The 12293-nt window shown below is 30.0% G+C and overlaps 1 pseudogene; it reads left to right on the forward strand.

The window, feature by feature from the left end:
* The first annotated feature begins 9282 nt into the window (after positions 1-9282).
* On the forward strand, positions 9283-11919 carry LOC100776836 (pentatricopeptide repeat-containing protein At4g11690-like; annotated as a pseudogene).
* Positions 11920-12293: the final 374 nt, after the last annotated feature.

Genomic DNA, 12293 nt, shown 5'->3' on the forward strand with positions numbered 1-12293 from the left:
ACACACGCACATATCTCCCTTCTTTTTTTATATACGAACTACACATAATGCTATTAAAAATACCAAAGCACGAGGCGTTTAAGGAAGATGAGTATAATATGAGAAACAAACAGAACTTCAATGCAATTATTGCTGACTTTTAAGAGAGGCTTGCATCCCCAATTTCAAAGCATGACAACAAAATTATCACCACAAAACATCTCACATGATGTGTCCGGTGTCTTATGGGAGAGGTATCAAAAACAAGTTAAACTACAAATTACAACATGTTAGTGAAGAAATGGAGAACAAACGACGAGGTAAATAGCAAAGGAATAAATGAAAAAAAAAATTGTTTAAAAAAATGGTGAACAAAAAACTTAAAATTAAAGTTTGTCCTATTCCATGATAGAATAAAAACGCAAATTAAATATTACTAGTCAATTTAAATAAAATATTATACATATATATATACATACGTGTCAAGTCACTTTGTAATCTAAATATTAACTCAGACTTATTTTCACTTAACACTATAGGTTAAGATTTCTTTTGGTAGTCACTAGGCTAAGAATTGGATATTAATAAGAAAAATATTAAAAAGACGATTAGAAACATTTTGATTTGAAGTATTGAAAGTCGAGCAAGATTGAAAAGGACAAGATCAGTTCATATCACACCCTAATTCTTTGCATGATTTATCTCTTTTACTTTCTTTTCACCTTTGTAGATTAAATAAGGTTTTGAGAAAAAAATGAAGATTATAAGATGAATTTGTACTTCTCTAAAACATTTCATAAACAGCCATACAAGGTTTGTGTAAAATTGCATTTTTTTCTCCAAATAACAATTTACTTTTTTTCAATAAAAAACTTTCATTTTTAATTGACAATTTACAGAATAACAAAAGTTTTTATTTATCAACAAAGCTAACGGTTAATTATTAGTGTTTTTTTTTTTGTTAGATAGTACCAGATCTGCTATTGACAAAAGTTCTTCTTATATTGGGTATTCTTTTTGGGTTGAACTTGCACTAATATATAAAATATTGTGAAAGAAAATTAAGATGAGTAGTAATGATTTGCTATGTTTATCCCTAACATTTTGAAAAAATTAATTTTTAGTTATTGAAATCTCGTTAAATAAGTAAAAATAATGAATTCAAATTTTTGTTAAAAGATTAAAAATTAAAATTTTTAAAAGTTTAAAAATCTTAACTAGTCAAATAAAAGTTTAAAGATTAAAAATCAAATTTGAAAAAAATTTAAGGATTAAAAACTTACTTAATTCTAAGAAAAATTGATTTTTTTAATTATTGATTAGGAATTAGGATGAATTTTTATTCCCATTTGATGTTTTTTATATTTATATATATATATATATATATATATATATATATATATATAGAGAGAGAGAGAGAGAGAGAGAGAGAGAGAGAGAGAGAGAGAGATTAAACTCAAATTGATTTTGTTAACTTAATATATTGTTCATAGTTTTATTAATTTTCTTCTCTCTCTTTTCGTTGTTGTCATGTAGGAAAAGAAAAAACGGTTCAAAATTATTAACGATCGATCAAAACCATGGGTGAACCTATGGGTTTCGATCCATGGGTTGTCAGCAACTTGAAACTAAATTAACAAGGAGAACATGATGCTTGTTAATTCTTAGGTATCAACACAACTCTTCTGTCGGTTTATACTAGACTAGCAACTAACAATAATCTAATTTTATCATATTTTAACACATAAGTTGATGGGACAGCAACAAGAAGAATCTCTCTCTCTCTCAAACTTTAGAGGGAATAAAAACTTAATTAACTTTAAATAAAATTTGAATTAGCTATAGTAGTTGTTAAAAGCCTTTAATTTAATAGCACTCCTTTGTGTAATACATGAAAAATAAATTATCAAATGAAAAAAAGAATAATATTAAAAATGAAAATGATTGTTCATAATATATTAAAAATTACAAATAAATTATAAAAATGAAATATATGTAATTACCTTATCTATATAAAATAATAAAACATAGTTAATTGAATTATGCACTTAAAAATAATCTAATTATTTAAATTTAAAATATTTTTTAATACTTTAATTATGTTATTTAACATTTCCCTTTGTGGTTTCAGTTATATAATCTAAATACTAATTATGCCAATTAAAGCGAACATAATTCATTATTTCGTACTTGTTTCTAGTCTACCTGGTCATCTGAAAAATAAAGTTTGTTTTTCTTCTCAAGGAAACTCACGCAATTGAGTCATTTATGTTTTTTCTTAAATATATTTATGTTCTCTAATAAATTATTGAATTTTATTTTGAATTCTTGATAATTTTATTAGTTTTTGAATTTTTTATATATTAAAACTTTTATTTTGAGTCATTTTAGTTTATAAGATGACATGTCATCACTTAATTGATAAAAAAATTTAAAACAAAATTTTTAATATATCAGAATTTTAAAATAAAAAAAAATTATTAAGTACCTAAAATAAAATTTTGATCATTTATAATCCACATTCAATATATTCAAATTTTTTTCTTATAAATGTTAGTAACATTCTCCTTTAAGACTTTCTTCCCAATACTTTATATGTTATTGGTTAAATTTATTGATATATAATCTTTAAATTTGATGAATTATATATCGAAATTAAGAGAAGAAAATTATTAAAGAATGAACCAAACTCACCTAAATTAATAATTTTCAATTTTAGTTAATCACACAAAGAATATAAAAAAAAGTATTAGGAACAATATTAATAACATTTTTTTTTCCAAAACATAATACTGGCTATCAATATGACTTCAGTTAAAAAAATTATGGTTACTTTCCACAGTTTATGAGATCAAGTGCAAGTTCTTTTTTGAAACAGTAAATAAGTCGATTAAAAAATTAAAATGATCCTCTATTTTTTAAAACAAATTATTGTTCTCATTTTTAAATTAAAATTCATGGCCTACAATGCAAGCATTATTATATTTAATGCAACAGAAACCTACGAGTAACATATTGGGTCCACCAGCTACCCCCCCCCCCCCCCCACACACACACATATATATATATATTGATTGCTAAAGAGGCGTAAGAAAATATTGGATGAAATGAAATAGTATAATAACGTTGGTTTGAATCAATATTTAGTTATTTGCCTCCTCAACTGGGGATGATTGAAAATTACATTTCCATTAATTTCTTTAGAGATAATACATTTCCATTAAAAATAAGTAAAAAGAAGTTAATATTTAAATATAGGGTTGATTAAGTGTTCCTTTAGTTTGATATCAATTCTCCAAATCATAGTATATGTTTTAATGTAAAATTTATAATTGAAATTAATTTAAATAAATATGCTAATGACGTTTAATGGTTTAAAATTAGTTTTATTAAAAAAAATCAAAGAGAGAGAGGCATCTGATAGATTCATACGACGCGTGTTTGGAAACCCTGTGTTGAAGGAGGAGGGGGTATATGATGAAGGTGCATTGTGAGTGACGTAGTTGAGTAATCGTGGAAAAGGAACGATTCTAGAGTCCTCTTAAAATTAAGTAAGATAATATAACTCGAATAAAAAACTAAGAAACTGACGTGGAGGTTATTCTTTTTGGATAAACACACCTCATTTTAAATCTAACAATTCTTCTTCATCACTTCTAGTAAAGGAGACGCCCACGGTTTTCTCAGATGCCCCACAGATTAAAGGTTACGGAATTTAATTGTTGAAATTTTTCTTTAGCATGTGTCAAGCTTTTATTTATATATATATAATGCATTTTAATCCAGAAATTCTTCTTTACAATTTAATTCTTTAGCACATAAGGTTAAATTGAAAGTGTCAGTCACATTAGGGGAAAAACGTCTCTATATATCTCACATCAACTTTTTTAATCTTCTTATAAAGTCTATAAATTATTTTATATAGTTTATTGATATTGTATTAGATTTAATCTTTATGCCATGACTTTTTTTTTTAATCTTTATAGAAAATTAAAATTCATCAAACAAATAAAGTAAAATTTACTATTATAACATTTTATATTAATTTAAAATTATTTATTACGTTATTTATATAGATTAAAATTCACATAATATAACTTTTTAAAATATACTAAAATATTGATTGATTATTTTATTATTATTGTTTAATTTTAATAAAATTTTACATTAAAAAAATCATATTTTATGTCATGTTATAAAATTATATAATCTAAATCGATGTCATTTGATTCCTTCTCAATAAAAAATATATAAAGTCATTAAATATAATATAATATCATCACATTACAATATTAGTAATTATTTAATTACTGAAATAAATATAAATACATATGCAGTAGAAATAGGACAATCATTTTAAAACATCTGATATAAATAGGTGTATCATATCAATACCACAGTAAATATTTTAATGTGTCTGGAATTCCTATTGGTGTACATTTCACGTTGGATCTTTTCATGTGTCTGGAATTCCTATTGGTGTACATTTCACGTTGGATCTTTACCAATAGACAATAGTTATTGTGACGATGATTTCAAAGGAATGAAGAGTCGAACAAACACACTGTGGTGGTTGGTGGTGGGCTACAATTGCACAAAGCAACTAAAAATAACCAAACAAATAAAATTGGAATGAACATCAGACAATGACAAACGGATTCCTATTTCCTTCTGTTCCACCAACCTAATTGTCATTTTTATTATAACGCACCACAACCACTAGCTCTAGTCCTAGTTTTTATTTTAAAAACAAAAAACCAATGCGGAGCTTCATCTCATTTTATTGAGGCAGGGTCGTAGCCACATATATTTTGACAAATTGATCACAACTTAGAAATTTATTTTTAAAAGGGGTCTGTTTTAAAAGTTTTTTTTGAAGTGAGTCATTTTTTGAAGACATTTTGCCAATTATGTTGGCGAGTTTGACACATGGTGGGTGGTGGAAAATTTGTCAGTGGAGTTGGCGAGACATGGACCACGTGGCGTATTCCGCCATTTGTAATGACAAAATGTTTTCTTGTACAGAAAATTTTTTGAACTTGAAACATATATAACTTTTGATAAAAATGTTCGTTTGAAGCTCATAATACGTCAAAATGCTCGAGATTGAATCACGTGGCCCATGTTTCGCCAACTCCAAAAAGTGACTCCTCCTAATTTTTTTTTGAAACAAACCCCTTTTAAAAATAAGTTTCTAAAAGGAACCCGCTTTTGTCAATTTGCCCGTATATTTCTTGCTCTTCCATTGACCATGGATTATGTATCGATTGCTCATTGTAAGATCAATGCCATTAGCTAGTCTGAAAAACACCTCTAGGATGGGACAAGATACACAATTTCCACTTTCGGAACTTCTTGACATGTGCAAGTGTTCAAATATTTTACTCAAATATATAACTTTGACAAATAAAAACCACTCAAATTTAAGTGATCGAGGTGACCTGAATGGATTTCGGTATATATAATGGCGATAATAAAAAAATTGAATCTATCACCCTCGTAATGGCTTCGACTTGCCACAGATTGCACCTGCTTATAAGTTGAAAGGGTTATATAAAATTATTTATATTTTAACTTACGTAAATGCTTCAGAATAAAAAATCTGTACAAGAAATCAAGTTAAATCATGGGTAAGGCTAATCTAGCTATATTGAGTGCCTCTTAATTGGTTCTACGTCATGGAACACTCAATTCACGTCCACACAGAAGCTAAGGTTCTGCGTTCTTCTTCAAATTGACATGATGCACAATAGACCTCCACTTCAATATTGGTTTTAAAACCAACATGTGCTTACATCACAATAAAAATACAATATTCTATATATGAAAAATACACACCCACGCAAAAATGTTCATATCGAGAGAAAAAATATTTATATTTGTTTTAAAAGGCATGAGAGCAGATATCATGTGAACAACAAATTATAGACTATAATTCATAATTGTTATTTTATCTTTGCTATAACTAAAGGCACGGAATTAGAATACAGGAATACAAGTCAATAAAAGATACTCAGTTGATGTAACTGAAATTGAGTTCAAAGTACTTTATTTCCAAATCCTCTAAAATGGGCATCACTATGAAAGACACACGATGAATTTGTAAACATGGAATTGTATTAATTAGAGAGGAAAATTGAAAGTGAGATGTGCGAATAGAGTAGTTGAGTGGAGGGGACCAAAATTGAGATTTGTTGCCGTCCTTCCAGGCTGTATGGAAGAAAATCTCCATCACTCCTCATTGTCTCTTTTCAGTTTTCCCCTCCCCTTTCGTTCTCCCTGTCCAAGTAAATTAAGTGGACTTTTCTAGACTCTTTATAGATTTATCATGGAAAGCAATCTTTCACTTTCACATTAAAAATATCTAAATTCTGTGTTTTTTTTATTTATAAAAAAAATCGATTAAGAGTTAAATTCTTATCAACGTACTCAAAAGAAGAGTTCAACTATAGTGCGAGAGTTTATATAATTAGAAGACAACGCCAAATTTCATTTACGTAAGATGCCTTCGTACTCTTACCAACCCAGATAGGAACTATTTATCTTTTTTCTTTTCTAGAGAGTTACTAATAGTAATCATCTACAGTTTATAACTTTTTGTCTTCTGAAAATTGCTCGTGACGTATATGCTCCCAGAAAAACTAGCAACTATATATTTGCATAAGTCTACTTTTTTTATATTATTAATCAGGAGATTTCTAAACTTTTTGAATGCTGTTTCAAAATTATTTTGCCTGTTTATGTGTAGTAATACCTGTTTATGAGTTCAGTAATGCCTGTTTCTGTGTTCAGGTGGTGATTTATGACTAGTCTCTCGCTCGTGTCTGCTAGTAGCTCTGAGCGATGATAACGACGGAGGATATCATTATGCCCATAAAAAATATCGATACTCAAATTAGCATTATGATTAATTAACACGAGTGTGACTATAGCTGGATTAAAGTTTGAAATTTTTTTCTTTAAATTTCAATGTATAATAACAAATTTTAATGCATCAAATTAAAAAAGAAAATCAATATTGCTTCCACAATAAAAAAAATACTTTTGGCTCCTTTTAACTTTAATCAAACATGCACACAGAACAAATGAATTAGAGCACAAGATGGTGGCTTGTGATATTAATGGAAGTCACGGACGTAGTTAGAACAAATGATTACGAAATGAGAGATAAAATATGTTTTTCATTGTCATAAAATTAAATAGATGAATAAATCAAATAAAAAATAGAAAAATAAACTAAAACCTAAGAGGTAAAGTAAGATCTTCTCTCATAAAAATGTATTTATAGTTTCGTATAAAAACAAATTAAGATAAAATTAGAAGAATGATATAATATGTTTTAAAATTTAAAAGTATTTTTTTCTTATAATTAAAATCATAAACGGTTTAGCGGGCTGTTAATTAAGACGAAAGTCAAGTTTGTTTAATAATTTTTTATTTTTATTTTTATGAGTAAATAAAACTTATTCACGGCACGTTTGAATGTGGTTCAACTATCATTATAAAGTTCTAGCATATATGGGTGAGACTTTTTGAACTTTCAGACAGCTCCTGCTTCATAAATCTAAAGTTTAATTAAGACGTACAGTTTATAATTAAACTTTGTCTTCGAAAAAATGATTTTGAAGAGGAAATAAATACATCATATTATAAAATTCGCGTTGTAAGAAAAAGGAACAAGTTTTTAGTTAAATAATTAAATTAAATAGTTAATCATATTGTGAATTGGTAAGCAGGATTTGGTAAAAATTGGTTTGTTTTGTACTCCAGATGAATTAAGTTGCCATCTAATTTCGTAACTTGGGGATTCAACTTCATTAATTAATTTCATTTTTGACTCAGCATAGAAAGGAACTCCAGCTCTTTCTTCTTGTACTCTAATGACCCACAAATATGCTCATTTATTGGAAGCTTGGGATTGAGATGACAACAATATCCCATTGATGAAAAAAACTTGTTGGTTTAACTGAGATATCTATTATGAGTCTATTATATGCTTGGCTTGTTTAATTCGTACATCCAGATTAATATAGTACAATGGTAAAGTAAGAACTAGACATGCAAGTTCAAGATGAGTGGAAAACTAACATAGAAAATAGTTAAACTGATTTCTTTTTTAAACAGCATATATGAATGTCTGCTGTTGAACTTAAAGATATATATCATATCTTGAGCATAAACACATATTACTTTATTGATCTCTTCATCACTTTAATCAGCTTTTTAAAAATTAAGATATATGCAAAGTTGAACGTCGCTAGTACTTTGCCTTGTGATTATACATGAAACCACTAATACATGCTTCACTTCTGTCTTTGCGCTTGAAATGATGAATGGCATTAATCTTCTGCAGTTGTCTGCATTTATAGTCTTGAAAGTGTTCATAATTGTCATGTAGAAGATTTTTTTTTTTTATATTTATTTAAAATGATGCTGTGTGTGTAGGATATACATGAATATGGGCCCAGTAAGGATGAGAAGCCTAGCTAAAGAGGTCTCAATAAGAAAAGGCATAAAAGATGAAAGGAATAAAAAACTAGATAGGAAGACCTAACTTCGTCCATAGGTTTCGGATTCTTTGAACTTTGAAGGATCCGTGTCACATCAAATTATAGAATTATTTGATTTCTCTCCAAAAGGTTGTGGAGGTATGATTAGTAGCTGTTCATTTATCGGAAATCTTGCAAGATCAAAATTCACCATGTGTTGCTATCGCTATCACGGAATATTTATCCGCGAACAGTCAAACTTTTTTTATTCAATTTAATCACAAGATTCACTATATCACAATTCACAATATGAAAGATAAAATCACAAGTCTTAATGTTGAAGGATTAAGCATTTGTTTAGGGACACATTTGGTTGCAGAAGTATAAGTTTTAAAAATAACGTTATATTTGAAGCAAGAAATTGTTACTTGGTAAGTATAATATCATTTATTTAAGGTTATGGTCCAACATGCACTGAAGTTACCCCCAAAAAAAAAATTAATTAATTAGCTAAAAAAAGGCAGAATTTCCAATCAGTTTTGAGGATATTTCTTTTCTGAAATCATGCAAAGTAAAAAAGTTATACTTGAGCAAGACATTTGAGGTATTAAAATTGTGAATAAAAAAATGTGATTAAGAGATAAAAATTTTAAAAATAATCCGTCAACGTTTTTTTATGGAGATTATAATTATCGCAAATCCAATGAATAATTTATACCTATAATATAATAAAGAAATATAGGAAAAAAGTGTTTCAGCAACATTACTCAAATAAAAAATGATCTGAAATCCATGTCTTCAACCAATGCCCATGTTGACTTCATTGTAATCTATGATTTTCAGATGTGGGAGGGGTTAGTGAAACATGTCCCAGTCGCACAAAGCTCTGATTCTCATCCAAAAAATGGTGAAAGTGCCTCCAATAAAAACACTCTTGTTGTTCAACACCGCAAGCTATCAAGGCCTTCACCACACTTCCCACTCTATCTCCTTCATCCTAAATCATCTCCTTTCCTCTGGCATGCTACCCCAAGCCCAATCTCTGATCCTGCGTCTAATCTCTGGTCGAATCCCCTCCTCCTTAATGCTTCAACTAACACAAGCCCATTTCACCTCTTGTTCAACCTACACTCCTCTCTATGACGCAATTGTCAATGCCTATGTTCATTCTCATTCAACCGACCAAGCCCTCACTTTTCTACACCACATGATTCACGAGGGCCATGCTCCTTTATCAAACACCTTCAATAATCTTTTGTGCTTACTCATTAGGTCTAATTATTTCGATAAAGCTTGGTGGATATTCAATGTATTGAAGAGTAAAGTTGTTCTGAATGCCTACAGTTTTGGGATTATGATCACGGGTTGTTGTGAAGCTGGTTACTTTGTGAGAGTGTTTCGACTTTTGGCCGTGTTGGAAGAGTTTGGTTTGTCTCCGAATGTTGTTATATACACTACTTTGATTGATGGGTGTTGCAAGAATGGAGATGTTATGCTGGCAAAGAATTTGTTTTGCAAGATGGATAGGTTGGGTTTGGTTCCCAACCAGCATACTTATAGTGTGTTAATGAATGGGTTTTTCAAGCAAGGACTTCAAAGGGAAGGGTTTCAAATGTATGAAAATATGAATCGAAGTGGAATTGTTCCTAATGCTTATGCTTACAATTGTTTGATTAGTGAATATTGTAACGACGGGATGGTGGATAAAGCTTTTAAGGTGTTCGCTGAAATGCGTGAGAAAGGTATTGCATGTGGGGTTATGACTTATAACATTTTAATAGGTGGGCTGTGATAGCATCAGTAGCAGGAAGAAGGAGGAAGACTCTTCCTATGCATGCATGGCTATTAGTTAGTTACCGAGGCCATTAGTTAGTTACAAGCTGTGTTAGTTGCAACGACATTTGAACTACTGCAACAAGTTAGTTACGGGTTGTAGTAGCTTGAACCCAATTGTATATAAAGATACCCCAGCAGGAATAAAATGCAGAGAAGAATTATGAAATACTTGTTTCGTGTAGTTAGCATAGCATAAGAGTAGTTTCGATTCCTAACAGGCTGTGTCGAGGGAAGAAGTTTGGCGAAGCAGTGAAGTTGGTTCATAAAGTCAACAAAGTTGGCCTTAGTCCTAACATAGTTACGTACAACATACTGATCAATGGGTTTTGCGATGTTGGAAAAATGGACACTGCTGTTAGATTATTCAATCAGTTGAAGTCAAGTGGACTATCACCAACATTAGTGACTTATAATACTTTGATTGCAGGGTATTCTAAGGTTGAGAATTTAGCAGGAGCTCTTGACTTGGTCAAGGAAATGGAAGAGAGATGCATTGCTCGTTCCAAAGTGACATATACGATTCTAATTGATGCCTTTGCAAGACTAAATTATACGGACAAAGCTTGCGAGATGCATTCTTTAATGGAGAAGTCTGGTTTGGTTCCAGATGTTTACACATACAGTGTCCTAATTCATGGGTAATGTGTGAATGGTAACATGAAAGAAGCGTCAAAACCCTTCAAATCATTGGGTGAGATGCACCTCCAACCAAACAGTGTCATATATAATACCATGATTCACGGTTACTGCAAAGAAGGAAGCTCTTATAGGGCTCTTAGGCTGCTCAATGAAATGGTTCACAGTGGAATGGTTCCAAATGTGGCCAGTTTTTGTTCAACCATGGGGCTTCTTTGCCGAGATGAAAAGTGGAAGGAAGCTGAACTTCTCTTGGGACAGATGATAAATTCAGGACTAAAGCCATCAGTTTCTTTGTACAAAATGGTTCACAAAGTCAAGGGCGATGTTTAGAATATTGAACTCGGAATTAAAATATTTTGTTTCTCTTGATTCAATTTCTTATCAATAGAAGATTATAATCATTAGTCAAGCTTGTTCAAAAAATTATGCTGATTTTTTGTCTCTCAGGTTAATCTATATTCTAAATGCATAATAATTGATGCATTCTAGATACAAATGAATGCTTGATTTGTGTGGACAGTTTGCTCTGTGTTCAAGAGTCATAAATATGGTCATTAAGATTAATATCTACACATTGCAAGTGATATGCTATAAAATTGGAACTTCACACGCTGAACTGCATAGAGCAATCCTCTAGCTCATGCTCACAATGGCTTCGTCATCTTGTTCTGCTGCCACCATCCACTTCATCCTCCTCTCAATATCCCTCTTCTCAGTTTCCTCTGTTGTTATTGGGGGGCATCAGTTGGAGAACAATCTTTTGCTCATAGATATGGCTTCCTCAAAATTAAGCTTCAGCTCCTCGCTTTTGCTCCGCAACGCAACATGTTCACTTTGAGTCTTTTATTAGACCCTGAGATTAAGACTGTTCAATAATGCTCCTTCCATCTATCTTTCACCCCATACATCTCGTGTAAAATAAATCAAGTCCCGTGCACAGGGACACTACGTATCTAATAAAACTGTTTATGTGATAATCTTTTTAGGCTCATCAATCTTTTGTTGTTTTTATTTTATTTTAATTGTTTAGTTAAAGCATCAACCTATACTTCTAAACAACTCTATAGGAAGGCCAGGTCATACCATGAAAACCCAATATCTCGGGATAAAATGTAATGAAAGCATGTCAAAAAAATTTCCATGTGCTCAACTTTATCACCTCTTTGAAGTTGAACGGTAACTTTTGACCAAAAAAATAGAAAACAATAACTAAAATTATTTTTTATGCCATAGAATATCTTTTTATTTGGTTTCAGGTTAAAAAAATTAATTAGGTTGAAAGTTTATAATTTGAAAATAATAAAAAAAGTATAATTAAATTACAGTGTAATAAAAAAAATGTTAAATTAA

Source organism: Glycine max, chromosome 17 (genome assembly GCF_000004515.6).
Source record: "Glycine max cultivar Williams 82 chromosome 17, Glycine_max_v4.0, whole genome shotgun sequence".
NCBI classification, from domain to species: domain Eukaryota; kingdom Viridiplantae; phylum Streptophyta; class Magnoliopsida; order Fabales; family Fabaceae; genus Glycine; species Glycine max.